The sequence below is a fragment of the Trichomycterus rosablanca genome, chromosome 18 (assembly GCF_030014385.1).
Source record: "Trichomycterus rosablanca isolate fTriRos1 chromosome 18, fTriRos1.hap1, whole genome shotgun sequence".
Lineage (NCBI taxonomy): Eukaryota > Metazoa > Chordata > Actinopteri > Siluriformes > Trichomycteridae > Trichomycterus > Trichomycterus rosablanca.
In genome coordinates, this window is record NC_086005.1 from 26,435,710 (window position 1) to 26,454,497 (window position 18,788).

The 18,788-nt window shown below is 40.3% G+C and overlaps 1 protein-coding gene across 1 annotated transcript in view; it reads left to right on the forward strand.

Moving 5' to 3' along the window:
* Positions 1-14,727: 14,727 nt before the first annotated feature.
* Positions 14,728-18,788, forward strand: part of LOC134332173 (HMG box transcription factor BBX) — a 31,777-nt gene continuing 27,716 nt past the window's right edge. The window contains exons 1-2 of the mRNA XM_063013702.1: positions 14,728-15,069; positions 16,085-16,166. The gene's annotated coding sequence lies outside the window, so the exon portion shown is untranslated. The remainder of the gene's footprint in view (positions 15,070-16,084; positions 16,167-18,788) is intronic.

Sequence of the window (18,788 nt, forward strand, 5' to 3'; positions counted from 1 at the left end):
AAGATGATGTCATCTTTGGTCTTTTTTCTGAAAATCAAATAGTCTGATTTAAATATTAACCTTTTTTTAGCCACTGATGTGCTGTTTGTTATACAGAACCAGTAGCACATGGAAGAGAAAATGTCTCTATAAACCTACCCTGTTTATAAATTCTTGGCAAGGCCGGGATAGTATATGTAAGTGAAACAGGGTAAAATTGCACGGGTCACAGTTGAGGTGATGAGTATAGGTTTGGAGAAGGGGATCCTCAGCACTTAACATGACTCAGCCTGCCCATTTGGTGTGGAACAATACAGGCTGCATTTCCTGAGTACATCACCCATCCTAGACATGTCAGCCAAAGCTGGCCACAATGAGTAATGAGATGATGACTAAAGACACACACACCCACACACCCACACACCCACACACCCACACACACACACACACACACACTAGACATAAGGCATCACAGAGCTGCCAGCATGGACGGTCATGAATCCTCCCCCCACACAATCTCTCCCAAAATTCTTCTGTCCATTCATATCCGTCTGACATAATGCTTCTTAATTTATTTATTTATTTACTTATTATGAGTTAACGTCATGTTTTGGTTCCTCACTTTGGTTCCATTCATGACAGGACAGGGTTAGGGTTACACAAGATTCATCAGTTCAAGTTTAATACCAAACATGGACAGTCATGGACAATTTTGTATCTCCAGTTCACCTCACTTGCACGTCTTTGGACTGTGGGAGGAAACCGGAGCTCCCGGAGGAAACACACACACAGACACTGGGAGAACATGCAAACTCTACACAGAAAGGACCCGGACCGCCCCACCTGGGAATCAAACCTCATTCTAAAACCAATATGAAGTTATATTCTCCTTTCCTGCTTGAACAGTCGGCTTTGTGTTTGCATATATTTCCAGTATATTGGAATTGCAATTGGTTATTTTAAAGTATTAAAGCTAAAATTAAACTCAGGAGTTGAAATGAAACCCCCAAAATGGCTGCTTTATCTGCATGTAACCTGTCTAGTTATATATATTATTATTATTCATCTGCAGTAATGAACATAACAAAAAAATATATAAAATGCTTTTAATTTCTGTCCAGTCAAGGTTGCTACCTGGCATCATAGCATTAAGTTGAAGTACTCCCAATAGTATCGTTCATGTACTCATCATCTTTTCATCATCAGGAATAGGATACGAGGCGGTGCTGAGTCTCGTTGGCACCAAGCGCCGATCCAAACTAATGGCTTCCTGTTGGTTAACATAAATCCCAGTTAAGATAATGACCCTGATCAATGGGATTGTTTGGGAAACGCCTAATCGAATCGGCCTGATGCAGCATTTCCTGATCTGATGCTAAACACATTATCTCTCCATTTTCATCAGACCCAGGGCGCTCGCTGTTCCAGCCTGCTGGTCGGGGCATTTGTCTCTATCGGAAAGCAGTGCTGGAGAGACAGAGAGAGAGACGGACAGATAAAAAGATACACAGACAGAGACAGAGACAGTAACGTGCCAACATTTCGTGCCCATGTTGGCCAGCCAGGAAACCATAGAGGCTCAGATTGACTGAAAGTGCCGTTTCAAAAGCATTTTCTGCGCCTAATTTACATGGAGTGGCTCTTTCTAAGATGTAGTCCTCACATTTCTTGTTTTTCTCTGCGTCTGTTTGTGTTTGTGCTTCCTTAGATTGACAGACTGGCTGAAGGTCAGGGTTAGGTTGGTGGCTTCTTTCTCTGGCCCTTTTTCCTGGTGTTCTCTGGTCCTCCCTTGGATCTCTGGTGAGAGCTAGGGTTGTTACTCACTAGTGTTAACCCAGTCTAATCCTCCTTTATTTCTTCTCCAGCCTATTTCTCTGTTTTCTGTGTTTCGTCAGGTCCAGTCATTATGCTTCTTTTGGGTAATCGCCTGGTTACGCTCCCGTGAAGAACTAGCCTGACTTTTCCTGTGTATCGCTTATGATTTGGTTTTATTTCCTGGCTCTTTAGCACACAGTATTGTTCTGTCTTGGTTCAACAACCTAAAATTGGGTTCTACCCCCTTAACATTGTATGTGTGGGGTTTCATCTGGCGCCTTCATCACAGGGTGCTCACCACCCCTTCACAACGATGTAACAACAGAAAGACAAAATGAGAAACTGACAGAGAGAGAGCTATGAAGACAAATTTCAGTTAGACAGAAAGATGTACAGACGGTAAGATTAACTGAATTAGAGAGAATACTTACAAACAGAAACAGTGATAACAAGAGATGTAGAGAAAATGGCATATAGATATGGCATATAGATGGTCTACATGTAAAGACAGAGGTAAATATGGACAAAGAAAGGTATAGGTATAGACAGGGTGGAATATAGATTTTATATGTACAGACAGAATGAAATAAAGATATATAAATGTACAGAGCGGAATATAGACATATATATGTACAGCCCACGTAAAATATAGATATATAGATGTACAGACTGAGAGAAATATAGATATATAGATGTACAGAGATAAATATAGATATATAGATGTACAGAGAGAAACACAGATATATAGATGTACAGAGAGAAATATAGATATATAGATGTAAGACAGAAATAAATATAGATATATAGATGTACAGAGAGAAATATAGATATATAGATGTACAGAGAGAAATATAGATATATAGATGTACAGAGAGAAATATAGATATATAGATGTAAGACAGAAATAAATATAGATATATAGATGTACAGAGAGAAATATAGATATATAGATGTGAGACAGAAATAAATATAGATATATAGATGTACAGAGAGAAATATAGATATATAGATGTGAGACAGAAAGAAATATAGATATATACTGTAGATGTGAGACAGAAAGAAATATAGATGTATAGATGTACAGACAAATATAGATATATAGATGTAAGACAGAAATAAATATAGACATATAGATGTACAGACTGAGAGAAATATAGATATATAGATGTACAGAGTGAAATATAGACTTATAGATGTAAGACAGAATGACAGATTATGTAATTTACAGACATTAAGAAGTATAAACATATAGATGTACAGAGATGTATGCAGACAGTTTTGTGGACATTGCACTACATATAGACTACAGTTAGACAAAAAGATGTACAGACAGAACAACAGACAGACAGAGAAATGCTGAGGCGGGTAAAAAGGATCAGTAAAATGATGGTGTGTGCTGCCCCCTGCTGGAAAGAATCTCTTACTGCGAAATGTAAACTTCCTTCTAACCTGCACTGGTGTGAGAACAACAGCACTAAACTTCTACTGCGATACAAGTGTCTATTCATAAATCATTAATAATACATTCGCTTACTGCCAATTCATCACATGGCATCACACACTCAGCCATTCAATACTTTACTCACATTAAAAGGTGTTTTAGAGTAGCCAATCCACCTAGTGGTATTGCAATGTACTGTATATTGAATTTAATATACTTAGACTACTCTGCCAAAATTATGGTGACACCCCTTCTAGAAAGTAAGTCCATCTATTTTAGGTGCATCAAACACATGCACCAAAAACAAAACAAAAGACTACGAGTGTGCTAAAAGTGTGTTGAGATGATATGATTCTAAATTTCCAACTCACTCACTTACTTTCTTAACTGCTTATCCAATTAGGGTTGCGGGTGAGCGGGGCGGGGGGTGCTGGAGCCTATCCCAGCTTTTCAATGGGTGCAAGGCACATAGTAACACCCTGGATGGGGCACCAGTCCATCGCAGGGTGGACACACACACACACACACACACACACATTCACTTATAGGGCAATTCAGTGTCTCCACTTAACCTGACTGCATGTTTTTACACTGTGGGAGGAAACCCACGCAGACACGGGGAGAACATGCAAACTTCGCACAGAAAGGACCCAGACCGCCCCGCCTGGGGATCGAACTCACAACCTTCTGTGAGGCAACAGTGCTACCCACCGAGGCACCGTGCCAACGTGCCACCCATATTTCCAACTCATCAAATAAAAACGTTTCTGCTTTATCTGGGTAAAAAAGTTATGCCATTTTTAGTAATGTCATCTTACCACAGTTTACTAAACTGATGTGATGTGGGTAGGATGGCACAGTGGAGTGTATGCTGCACAGCAACATGGGCCCTTGGTAATTGACCCTGACCAGGATAAAACAGTCTATCCTTTTTGTTAATATTCGTCTATTTGTCCCATATTTAAAGGTTTCCCATAGGTACCCTAATTAAATCCCACCTCCCAAAAACATACTAAAAATACTTTTAAGTGACCCTAGCTGTGAGTGAGTGTCTGTCACCCTTGATTGTTTGATTGATTGTTGCCCTGTTCAGGGTGTATGTTTGCCTTGGGCTCAATGTTTACGAGTTTTGCCGACTCTAACTGAGATAAAGTGATTAGTAAATATAAACAAATGGAATTAATAAAAGTACACTAAGCCAACAGTCAAAAACTCACCAAACTGACTAAAACTAAGTTGTAGTTTTGATTCTGTCGTTTTGAGGGTGAAGCAGTGAGGAAAAAAATTTTAAATTTAGCATTTATTTAGCATTTAAGTTAGATGTACCAGGATCAGGAATGATATTTCTACCAACAACCACTTTTACATACAGATGGATCATCACAAAGCAACTATTTTTATATTATCGACAACATGTAAGCAAAAGCAATCTTTAAGCAATCTTTAAAATGACCACAGCTTGATTATTAAAGGGTCAGGTACACAACAACTTGTTGACTGTTTTAATTTGCAAATCAAACATTAGTCTCTTAATCTTATTCATGCCTTGTGCCAGTGTTATTTATGTCCCAGAACCTATAAGATGTTTGCATTCTAATGACAAAGATCACATAGTCACTTATCTAGCTAGTTAGTTAGCACACCAAAAAGACAAGGCCGGTATGAAAGGACAAACGATGAGACAAGGAGAAAGCCATTCTAGAAGACAGAAGGAGGCGGAAAGCAAATCCTGTCTCTAAATGCCAGCCGCATCCTGCTGTGACTGATGATGCTTCAGTGCTAAGGTTCCACTATTCTCATTAGCAGGAAATACAGCATGAAGAACATTGCATGAAACCAGCCAGACACTTAAAGGAGCAATTGACCCTTGTCTGATCCACTAAATAAGGCTTGTTTTTACAAAGGCAATTAGCAAGTAATCTTCTGCGTAATCCCTTATTTTCACCCAGATGAGCTGTGCCACTCCTGCTGTATCTACTCCATCCATTATTTGGCCTAAGGGACCAGCCAATGAGATTCAGCTTAATGAGGCTTGGAGGAAGTCCTTCAGTCTCCTTCAGAGGACTAAAGAGATTACTGTGCATCTACAACTGTACAACTATGAGACCTAAAGACCTTTAAAGTATCTTAAAATGTGAGCCTAATGGTGCACTCTGGTGGTGCAGCGGTCGAATGCACCAACCCATCACTGTGCCTGGTGGTTAATAACCCTCTTGGTACTTCAACAGTGACTCCTACAGTCTGACCATGGAATACAGAAATCAAAGAATAATACTTTATAAGTGTTGATACGTGTTTGGACAAAATAGGCCCCTGTTCTGCAACACGTTTCAAAAAAAGTTGGGACAGAATTACTTTTTCCATTTAACCACGTTCTGAAACTAAGGACACCAATTTTTGTTGTTGTAAAAGTGGACAGGCAGGTCAATCTAGCATCTGTGCTCTTTTACTACAAAGTCATGTTTTTGTAACACATGCAGAATGTGGCTTGACAGTGCCAACAAATATATACACGACTGTTTGTCTGTTCATGAGGATTTGAACATCATGTTTTACACTTTGGTGCTATTCATGACAGGACAGGTTCATCAGTTTAAGTTTAATGTCAAAAGCCGTCACGGCCGATTTTGCATCTCCAATTCACCTCACTTGCACGTCTTTGTACTGTGGGAGAAAGCCAGAGCTCACAGCAGAAACCCATACAGACACAGGGAGAACATGCAAACTCCACACAGAAAGGACCCGTACTGCTCCACCTGGGAAACAAACCCAGGACCTGCTTACTGTGAGGTGACATTGCTACCCACTGCACCACCATCCATGAAAAAAAAGATTGGAAGCTTGTAAGCACATGATGCTTCAAAATGCATTTGTACTATTGCATTGGTCCATATCAGATAAGCTTGAGCCCAGAGAAGTTAGTTAGAAGTTAAAGGAGTGGTGAAACTTGTCCCAGCACTGTACATTACATACTACAGTATAATTATAAAAACAACGATCTCAGCATAACATCATTTGTTTTCATTACTGTAACAGGTTTATAACCAGGTTGTCTTTAAATGATTAGAGATTCTTGTAGACGACTCTCTCTATCTCTCTGTTGGTGTGTTTAGGGCCCTTCTTTGAACTAACCTAAAAAATACCGAGCCAGCCAATCACACACAGATCCACACTGACTTTAGCTGCACATACTGCAGTGATTTAGAATGTTCCACACCTTTAAACATTACCACCTACTTTTACTCATCCTCAGCAAGATTTGCCTGTATATTAAAGCTGTTCTGATATGCTCTGTTTGCTTGTTTTATTAACTTACAAGGTGGCACAGTGGCACTTACAGCAAGAAGGGCCTGGGTTCGATTCTCAGGTGGAGTCTGGTTCTTTTCTGTGTGGAGTTGGCATGTTCTCCCTGTGTCTGTGTGGGTTTCCTATCGGAGCTCCGGTTTCCTCTCACAGTCCAATGATGTGCAAGTGAGGTGAATTGGAGATACAAAATTGTCCATGACGGGTTTTGTTAACCAGTAACTACTCGTCCTGTCATGAATTTAAATGAAGAGTGTAAACATGATGTTAAATAATGTCCTAATAAATAAATAATAAATTAACTAAAAGGTTTAATCCACTCTACATCTGTTTCATTAGGTTCAGGGAGAAGCACTAAACCAGATGAACCAGTAGAGGACAGCAGACCCTTGATGACTGTTACTGGTGGCTCCCACAGCCTGCTAATATACAGTACCTATCAAAGGCATTCAGTGCAGTGGTCACTAAATCAGCTCTGTTACAACCGAACACAAAGGCATGACGGGTGATCATTCTGAGGCAGCTGGAGATCAGGGACCAATTCAATCTCAGCACAAAAGGGCACATTTTGCTCATGTCTTCCACTTATTGCCATTAATCGAGAAGTGCAATGGGTGTTGGTGGTCAGGACCCTTTTATTTTTATACAAACATATAAAAAAGACCAAATGTAACTAAATTCATAGTGCCTAAAAACCCTAACAAACATACACCCACTTCTTACTTAACAAACAAGAACATTGTAATTCATATTGTTCATTTACAAGAAAACGCACTTTCTCTCCATCCTTTATTTCTGACATGATGAAGGGTTCAATCCTCACACTCAGGTGAATGCATGAACATTCATGGCTAATACTACAAAATAAGTCAGGTAAAGAAGAAAGCAGAAGCAGTTGGACATTATCTACATATCCTGCATTTGTTTTCATATATCAAACCCAGATGAAAAATCCTGCACATATTTAATCTTTTTGCAACTGTGCATCTGTAACCGTATTCGGAATCTGGAAAGCCATGTTTGTTTACACCGGTATAAATATTTAACCAACCGTCTTAAAGCAAGATGTAAAATCTGCCCAGCAACACCTACACTATTGGTGGAAGGTCCATACACTTTATTTAGTGCTGCTGATTAGCATCAAGTGAATATTGTTTGGCTTAGGATGCAAGAAAAGTCAACTTCTTCTGAGCTTCATTGCCAAATTCTCAAGCCACTGACACAACCCACACAATCATCTTTTAGGGACAAATTTACAGTAATATTGCATATTACTAACAGATTGTATGTTGCCTTAGTGCCTCTAGTGGCCATAAAATGGTTGCATTTTGTGAAATGAGGCTCACTCAGTGATTGGGAATTGATATTAGCTAGTTTTAGAGAATGTAGGGTTAAAAACAAACCAAAAACATCAACAGAAAACTTGATTAGATAATACTGAATTGATCCTATTGAAATGCTCATGGTTGTCATTTGTTGTCTACTTATTTAGATGGGAGCCACAGATGCTCACAGCTATAGCTGAATGTAGCTGCTTATGTTGATATCAGTTATAACACAATCTAATAGTTGAGACTTGAATAGACTCAAACCCTTGACATTCTAATTAACAGTGCAGTAGTTTAACCACTGAGCCACACCTACATCCTGACCCTTGCCTACACTATAAAACATCACAATAACAAACATGACAACTTAACACTTAATACCTGTGTGATCTTTTCTGTTAATTTAGGTTTCTTTTTTAAAAAACAACTCTTTTATTTAATGATTTTAGTCCTCATTATGCTCTTGATATCATTCAACCTAAAGCACACTCCAGTAACCCAAAAAGAAAACAAGGTTGTCATTTTGGACTATCATAAACATAAAGTGTACCTCTTTCTGTCACTTAGATCACGCTTTCAGTCAATTTACTGCCTACTCATCAATAAGACTTGTTCTCCAAGGATGTTAAGCAGACATGGTGAGAGGTTACATCCTTGTCGAACTCACGTTCTTACCATGAGCCATGCTGATGTGTGATTGGCTGTATTCACTGGGTTGTTGGATTTGACATATTTTACTAAAAATAACAGTTCCATCAGGCTATAACAACTTTATTAATGTGTTTTGCAAAATCAATTTGAATGCTCAGTTGTATTTAGCCGACCTTCTTGTCTGACTGACACAATTTGAGACCAATCAAAGATGAAACTTCCTACTTTTTCAGTTCTACCTCACCACTATGTACTATTCATCCATATGACACATACTTTCTGATTAGGGCGGCAAGAAGAAGGTCCTGGGTTCGATCCCCAGGTGGGGCGGTCCGGGTCCTTTCTGTGTGAAGTTTGCATGTTCTCCCCATGTCTGTGTGGGTTTCATCCCACAGTTAAAAGACAAGCAAGTAAGGTGAATTAGAGATACAAAATTGTCCATGACTGTGTTTGACAATTGTGAACTGATGAACCCTGTGTAACAAGTACCTACTGTTTCTGTCATGAATGTAACCAAAGTGTGTAAAACATTACGTTAAAATCCTAATAAATAAAGAACTTTCTGATTACTGTAAAATGTTTATTCTATGACAGTCTGCAATGCCATCCAGTGGTCAAAGAGGGCCTTCCTTTTTCAATCAAACATGGCATACATATTGGAACAAAATGAATAAGATCATTGTCATGGCTAATACAAAATATTTTAATTAATAACACACATTTTAGTATAATTCTTGTCTAGTCCTGGTGCACAGATTATTTTAGTGAACTAAACATTAATAGTAACTGTTTTATAGCAAAAGAAACAACATAAAGAAAGAGTAAAGGCAGTAAATGTAGCTGCTCTATTGACTAACTTGTTTGTGGCACAAGTAAACATGTGGTGGCAAGAGATTTTTTATTCATTGCGGGGTTGGGGGTCCATTCTAAGTCCAGATCTTGACCTAAGATCCACTATCCTTTAATGTATTGCTCACCTGTTTTTAGATTACTAAACTGTCTAATCAGACATATTTCCTCTGAGCGTAAGATGGCAATTTGGGTGTTCTTGACGAAGAGACCCCTGTCAAATGTGCTTTTTTAGAATTATTTTCGATCGGTTGTATTAATAATCTTGGGACTAAAGGTTGTTCAAAAATAGCTCCAAGTTACATTCATGACTTAAGTTTGTTAAATTTGGTGATCAGCCTTCCGAGATCTGTACAGAGCTTCCAAAACTTGGAATCACCAGATGTAATTAGTTATACGTTCTAACACTCAGGAAGCCATGTCACAAAAGTAAATGATGACCACATTTATGTTTTTGACAAAAACGAAGCAAGGGTTCCAATCAGTTAGTCACAGATAGAACAATCTCAGAAGTGTCTTTGCAAATGTGTAACTATAATAGAATTTACCTGTGCATTTGTCTTAGTTATGATTTTGACATGTTCATTCGCATTCCCTGCTTAATAGAACAGCTTTAACTAGCTTTAGGATAGTTTACAGGCCTGGTTTGAGCTGTTTTTTGTTGGTCTTGCTGCCTGGTAAAGCTAGTGTTTGGCTGGTCAAGCTGGTCTTTCAGCCTAACCAGCTCAAAAACGACCAAAGACAGGCCTAACCAGCTAACCAGGTGTTTCTATTATTTTGTCCACCTCTGTACTGCTGTTTGGGGTATACGTTTAGGTGTGCGGTTTAAGCAGACGAGTAGATAACTTGACTAAGTGTAAATGACCTAAACCAGTCAGCAACGGTAAGATGTTTACATAGGCAAAATACGACCTCCTCTAGCTCTAGGTACTGTATGTACAGTACAACAGGCTAACCATGTGATATAATCAAACCATCTAAATGCAATCTCTTGTTGTGCTAGTTAGTTAAAAGGTGTGTGTTGTTGTTGAAGAAATAAATGAGATTACAGAGAATGAGTTGTTGATCAAGGGATTACAAGAAATGAGGAACGACTGAGTGCAACAGTCGAGTCCAGTCAGCAGCACTGAGTAAACGAGTATGCCAACAAACTAGGCTTGTTTACACGGTTTCTAACAGGATGTTCGCTTATTTCGCTTATTTATCACAAAGAGTGCACGTAATTCGAGTTAATGTGCTAATACGTGACCATATTGAAGTTTAATATTGAATATAAAGGCTAAATGTTGGGCATACACACGGAGTACACAGGGCACAGTCAGTGCACCCGGCGGTAGCTGTGCTGGTTCAGCCGCCTCCATGTCGTGTTCACGTCGAATGAATGACTGTATTCGTGAACAACCTTAACTGGCTGACATGATTAAACTAACCAGTGTGGTGTTAACATGCGTGGAGGACATTAAGATGTAGGATTAATGTATGTTAATGTGCATGCACGGTGTGGAAATGTTAAACGCTTTCTGTGTGGCTGACAGCCGCTGCCTCTCAAGTACGCGGCCAATCGCGGCTTGTGTTGCACGAAAAAACTGTGTACAGTAGCAAAAAGTGAGCAGGGAAATACATATTGTGAGGAGGCTTGACAGAAGTGGACATCGACACGTTGTGCACTTCGGGGTGCCCCGTTTCGTCCAGGTAAGCTCATGCGACATCATTATGAACATTTCAGTCATCATTCTGTCATACAACACAACGCAACAAACAGCATTAACACCCAGGAAGCTGCAAGTCTCACAACACACACACACACACACACCAGATCACTGAACTGGTTCCGAACAAGAGTCTCGGATTTCTAGAATATATGAGAGACTTTTCTCAGACTTAACAGCACATATTATGTTGGCATTAACTGGTCCGAGTCAGTACAAAACATCTATATACACTAGTTAAGGTATCTCAGTGGGGACTAGTGATGGGCATTCCGGCTCTTTTTAGTGAGTCATATCAAGAGTCGACTCTTTCGGCTCCCAAATGGCACTTTTATTAGCAGCGTTGCTATATTTTTGTTTTATTCTATCTTAACATTAGCAAATTAGCAGTCTGAACATCTCTGTGCAATGTTTTTAGAACACGATGTCAACTGATTTTGCAGTTCTACAAATAATAAAATAAAGTATTATTCATACACATGGTACAGTATTCATATTTTCTAATAATAAGCCAGATCTGACTTCTTTATTTGTAAACAATTAAGCATTGGTTTATAATAGTTGGTATTTAAAATTCTATTCATGCATAATTTCATTACAATAAGCTATACTATACAAATACTATAAATTTTTTAAAAATACATTCATCCCTGAATCTCCTGTCATTGTTGTTATGCTGTTTATGCATTTGAAGTCATACAAAAGATCCAAAAAGTTTTTCCAGTTCAGAAGGACTTAAAAACTCATTAATTTCTCCATCAGTCCCTTTCTTTTAAAGCATGGTGTTTAGATTATTGTTGCACCTAGGAAAACTGGGGTCAAAGTAAAATATTAATATTTATATTGTATGCCACTTGTATTATTAATGATCCAAGATAATGCAGTTCATTTTTAAAATATAAGTCTTATATTAAAATATCATAAATATTTTAAATCTCTGGTGTTGTCCAATAGCAATTACTTTTGACACCAATGACTTTAGGTAACATAACTGACATTAATGTTTGGCTTTATGAACTAAACTGCTTTGATTTGATGTTTAAAACTTACTATTAACCATTTAAAATTCTTTCAGAAAGAATTAGCTGCTTCATATTTATATTTTAAGTGTTTAAAGTAAACCTTCAGTCCATCAGTCTTTTGCCCCCTGTTGCACCCTATGGTGCAAATCTGTTTTGCTATCATTTACAGTTAATCGTGGTGTATCACAGCCTCACCTTTAACAAAGTCCTCATACTTTCATGAGTACCCTCGAGCAATTACAACCGGACAACAGCATATTAGGTACATTATGGATAGTTTTGGATTTGGATCCATACCAGATTTGGATATTGTACGTGCAAAGACCTATAATCAATAACTTATCCAATAAGTCAAAAATAATAATCAATCACCTATGTAATAACTCAGACAGTTAGAATGGAAAACTTGAGATTTTTGTGGCACAGTTGGAAATGTGGGTGATGCATAACATGGATCCTGTGGATGTGGGTTCCATTCCTGCCGTCAGTCACTGACTGGTTTTGTATGTTCTCCCCATGTCAATGTGTGTTTTCTAGTGTGCATGGAATGACTGTGATAAATTGCACCTAAGTGTGAGTTAGTGAGTAAGTTGATATGTTGTTCCCTTTTGGTGCCCAGTTGGGTGGGATGGTTTTCCTGCCCTGCACCCGGTGTTTTTGGAACTAGGGATGCAAATTTTCGTAACCAATAACTGTCTTTAGTCGGTAGTTAACATATAACGACAAGATTATAACACCTGTTACGATATAAAATGCATCACAGTATACACAAAGGTTGGGACAGAGGCAATGTAAGACTGAAGTTATTAGTAAAATGATGAAAAACACTTTCCACAGGTGAGCAGGTTAACAGGTAGGTGGTGTTGCTGTCATGACTAAAACACTAATAAAAGGCTCAGTGGTTCCTGAGCATGGATGGGTTGAGGTTGACCAATTTGTAAATTCTCTCAATGCATGATTGTAAGGAATTTAGGGATTTTACCAGCCACAGTCCATAGCACTGTGAAACAAATCCAAATAATTCAACTAAACCTCAGGGTTAAGTTAAATATCAACAACATCCAGAACTGCCACTGACTTCTCTGGGCTCAAGCTCATATAAGATGGATTTACATGAAGTGAAAATGTGTGCTGTGGTCTGACAACTTTACTGTTGTTTACTTTATTATTGTTTTTGGATAATTTGGTTGTCATGTTCTTCAGGCCAAAGAACAAGAGAACCCCCCCCCCCTTCCCCAATATTCCCATATGCCCCAAACTACCCCCTTTGGAATATACTGATGTAAAAATGATAAATAAACATATTCCGCTCTCTAGCTTTGCGTTAGGATCTGTCAATGTTCCCATCAGTTATTGATATGGCAGAAATGTATATCCCCACCCCTGTTTCTGATAGATTTAGCCCCCCCGGTTAAATTCTGGCTACGGCCTTGCATTCAATTCATAATTTCTCATGTAAAAACGTATTTTGCCTACAAAAGATACAAAACGTGCCACTTTGGGAGCCACACAAGCGATTACAGAAAGGTAAGGGTGACTGTTGTTCTTTCGGACATTCCTTACCATAGTAATGGACCTTAACATTTAGTTATTGACCCTTGATAGTATTTTAAACCCTCTAATTAATGGCACAGTTGTTCGAAGTAAACAAATTAGGTTAAGTGAACTCGCACAAGTGTTGAGCTTGAGCTACAGTTACAAACAAATATTTACATTTTCGGCATTTAGCAGACGCCTTTATCCAAAGCGACCTACAGTACTGTGACAGTACACAGTCTGAGCAGTTGAGGGTTAAGGGCCTTGCTCAAGGGCCCAACAGCACCAACCTGGCAGTGGTGAGGCTTCAATCAGCGACCTTCTGATTTTAGTTCAATACCTTAACCACTAGGCTACAACTGCCCTGTCTAATGCCCTGTATATTTATTTGTTTGGATTTTAATGTCATGTTTTACACTTTGGTTACATTCATGACAGAAATGGTAGTTACTCATTACACAAGTTTAATGTCAAACACAGTCATGGACAATGTTTGTATCTCTAATTCACCTGACTGCACGTCTTTGGACTGTGGGAGGAAACCGGCGCTCCTGAAGGAAACCCACACAGACACGGGGAGAACATGCAAACTCCGTCGAGAAAGGACCCGGACTGGTCCACCTGGGGATCGAACCCAGGACCTTTGTGCTGTGAGGCGACAGTGCTACCCACCGAGCTACCGAGCCGCCCTTTGAGGAAAGGAAAAACGTTCTACAGTTACAAACAAATATAAATACATTTTTATATCTCTATTTCATTTTCGTATTTGTAAATGTGTTTAGACTTTTGAATGTGCAAACATGCAGTGAAAAAAAACCTTAAATGAATTTGGCAAGACACTGTTAACCATGGCACCATGGCAGTTGTAGCCTAGCTGTTAAGGTTCTGGACTAGGTTGCCGGTTCAAGCCCCACCACTACCAGGTTGCCACTGTTGGGCCCTTGAGCAAGGCCCTTAACCCTCAATTGCTCAGACTGTATAGTCGCTTTGGACAAAAGTGCTGTGAATGTAAATGTAAACCATGGTCGTATTTCGACTCCCTAACGTTCACCTAAAGGAGCCGACTCCTGGAACCGACTCGTTGGCAAACGACACATCACATCAAGTGGGGACGCTCGTCGGGGGGAGGGCTGTAGCAAAACATGCCGAGAAAACTGCTCGAGTGAATCGAAAGTAGTGCTCCGGACACCGATTGAGCTCCGCGTAGACTTGTTGTGCGATTTAAAGCCCGTGTGCGTTCACTTTTGTCGAGTTCTGGGTGCTAACGCATCGACGTCCATCCGGTAGAGCTGGGGGGAAAAAAAAGCAGCGTTGAGCTGAAGTGCGTGTGCGTGTGTGCGCGCACGCTGTTCTACTGTATGGCCGGTGCACAAGGATGTGTCAGTAAGTTTAAGCTGGACGGAGGCTGGAATGACGAGGCCTTTCGCCTTCATGGGGTAAGTTTGTGTTTCTCCGACGCCGTCATGACAGAAAACTAGGATGCATTCGCTTCCTAAACACCGGCCGATCCTCGATTTATCGGCAGATCGCTGCTACGGGGGGAGAAATTTGGTGCCAGCCTTCAGTGCTCAACAACAATCGCTCTGTAGTGGCTTTCAGCAGGCGAATCCATGTCGAGTCTGTGGAACTGATCATGCAAAACGCAGGATCAAGACTGTACGATCTGCACGACGACACAAGAGGCGTCTTATGTCCTCAGATCAGGACGGTTCAGCACAAATTGGGACCGAGCCGACCGACACACGTGCGGTCATCGCGCAAAAACCGGACGATCTGAACAAAACTTGAGTTCAAAGTGACACCAGGTCGAGTTTGGGTGAAGATCTGGGCATGACAGTGAGCTATGTTGGCTTACGTGCTGAAACTTAGTTCAGGAGACCTGTCGTCGCCAGCCAAAGCTGAGAACTAACCGATCAACCGATCTGATCCGTCAGGATTGCTCGGAATCGTGAGTCGGAACAGGAGTGAGATCGCAAGATGGACCCTGTTGTGCCTGTCAGTCTCATCAGATCGACATTTTGCACTGATCTAGGACTGAACCAGTCATGCTTTAACATGGTCAGTCGGCCCAGATAACGAGTCGTACCGATTACAGACGATCTGTACGATTTTACACGCCTGGTACCGGTCTCTACCTGCAAAGCTGGCAGCTCACACTCGACGCAAATATCGACCATCATCCGGTTTGATCCACTCACATTACAGCTTTTGATCAGATTTGGCTTTAAGTTTACGCTGTACATCCAGTCTGCCACATAAACACTCAGTCAAAGCGAGTGGTGCACACACAGGAACACACACAAGGTGAAATGTCCCCTCAAAATGTCGCTGATGGACGCTGCATTAGCTTCTAGTTCCTGCATTGCATGGAGGACTGAGGAGGGTGTATGTGTGTGTGTGTGTGTGTGTGTGTGTGTGTGTGTGTGTGTGTGTGTGTGTGTGTTTTTGTAGGTCACCATCATCGCATGCCACAGCCTGACTGACAGATCCATCTCCATCTTTCAAATCCAGCTTTTCCATAGTCTGTGATTAAGTAAGTACGCCCTCACATCATACCATGTTTTGCCATGTCAGGATTCTTATGAACCATCCGGATGCTTTGTGCCATCTCGAAGACTCGTAAGATCGCTGTTTGGGGATACAGTTCGGATGCAGCTTCACTCATCATCGTTTGTTTGTTTGTTTATTAGGATTTTAACGTCATGTTTTACACTTTCGGTTACATTCAGGACAGGAACGGTAGTTACTCATTACACAAGATTCATCAGTTCACACAAGTTTAATATCAAACACAGTCATGGACAATTTAGTGTCTCCAGTTCACCTCACTTGCATGTCTTTGGACTGTGGGAGGAAACCCACGCAGACACGGCGAGAACATGCAAACTCCACACAGAATGGACCCGGACCGCCGCCACCTGGGGATCGAATTCAGGACCTTCTTGCACTCATCATCCTGTTCTCATACCTAACGTGAACTGGAATACCCACGGTGCAGAACCGAACTGAAATAACAGAGCAATACAGGTGTGGTAGTGGTGCCACCAAATATTAACATAGTAGGACCTAAAAAGGCCCGTTTACACACTTAAATATAAGTAATTCATATCTACACATGACAGTTTGTAGCCAAGTACAAGTTTACGACTCCACTTCCCAGGTGGGGCGGTCCGGGTCCTTTCTGTGTGGAGTTTGCATGTTCTCCCCGTGTCTGCGTGGGTTTCCTCCGGGTGCTCCGGTTTCCTCCCACAGTCCGAAAACATGCCACCAGGCTGATTGGAAACACTGAATTGTCCTATAGGTACCTGGCCGCTAGATGCACAAACCAGTGCATTGTAGTGCCGGTCCCAAGCCCGGATAAAAATAGGGAGGGTTGTGACAGGAAGGGCATCCGGCGTAAAAAATTGTGCCAAATCAGCGCCGAGAGCCGACCCCGCAACCGAACGGGACGAAGGCCGAGGAAGAAGACAGGTGTGGTAGTGGTGCTACCAAATAATAACATAGTAGGACTTAAAAAAAGGCCCGTAAGTAATTCATATCTACACATGACAGTTTGTAGCCACGTACAAGTTTACGACTCCACTTCCCAGGCTTTAATTATCCTTCACAAGATGGTTGTGCCCATGGGCGCTACAAAGTGTAATAAAGCATTTCATAATGATTTACCAAGACATGTTTGTATTTTGGACAATCATGTACATCTTATGTTTGATTGGCACGGTGGCTAAGTGGGTAGCACTGTCACCTCACAGCAAGAAGGTCCTGGGTTCGATCCCCAGGTGGGGCGGTCCGGGTCCTTTCTGTGTGGAGTTTGCATGTTCTCCCCTTGTCAGGTGCTCCGGTTTCCTCCCACAATCCAAAGACGTGCAAGTGAGGTGAATTGGAGACACTAAATTGTCCATGAGTTTGTTTAATAATAATCTCTTCTAATGAGTAACTACCTGGCCTGTCATGAATGTAACCAAAGTGTAAAACATGACGTTAAAATCCTAATAAATAAACAAACAAACTATTAAATATGAATAATAAAGTTGTATGCTGGTGCAGGACCCACCCACCAACATCCTAATCAGGATGAATCTAAAGATTCAGTGAAAAATGGATCGATCAGAACAATCTACGAGAAAACTGACCCAACGACATCGTGAGCATAAAGGCATTGTGGGAAATACTGGAAGGTATACAGCCTAGTGTCTGTAATACAACAGATCAGTGTTTGATCTATTGAAGAGTGATTGTTCCTGTTTGATGTTGATCAAATATATAATAGGATTAAGATTTGAACCATCAATCAAGGTTTCCTTTGGAGAAAAATTATGAAGTATTTAAAGATTAAGGCTTTATTGATTTAAAATGATTATTCTAACAAAATAAACCACTCACAGCTAAATTAGCAACATGATTGGTGTATTACAATTTAAATCTATAAGCTAATCATACATGTCATAGTTGTAAAGTATTCATACTGGGTATTAGTTGAATTGTTTACTGCCATTTAAAAACAGTTACCATATTTAGTCTTGCTCCAATAGTGCCATGACTTATTTTCTACATATTATTTAGTACATATTAAGCAGTTATAGGATGTAGGACATGTAATGGCCATGCATTCATTTGGTGGATCGCTCAGTATCTTTTAACTACATGTGGTGCTGCAGTTTGTTTGTTTATTAGGATTTTAACGTCATGATTTAAACACTTTGGTTACATTCATGACAGGAACGGTAGTTACTCATTACACAAGATTCATCAGGTCACAAGTCATGGACAATTTAGTGTCTCCAATTCACCTCACTTGCACGTCTTTGGACTGTGGGAGAACCCACAGGAAACCCACGCGGACCCACACAGAAAGGACCCGGACCGCCCCACCTGGGGATCGAACCCAGGACCTTCTTGCTGCGAGGCGACAGTGCTACCCGCTTAGCCATTGTGCCGCCCGTGCTGCAGTGTAAAAATATTCAAAATTTTGACCGTTCTAATATAAAAGAGGTTAATTATTTATTAAATCCAAGAATAGTTGATTTGTTAATTTGGGCTGTACGATATTATCTGAAGGTTTAGACAAGCTGGATTAAATTTCAAATTTATTTCTGAGGTAAAAAGGATTTGTGAATCTCATTTTTACAGGACAGTTTGTGTGTGTTTTAAAACA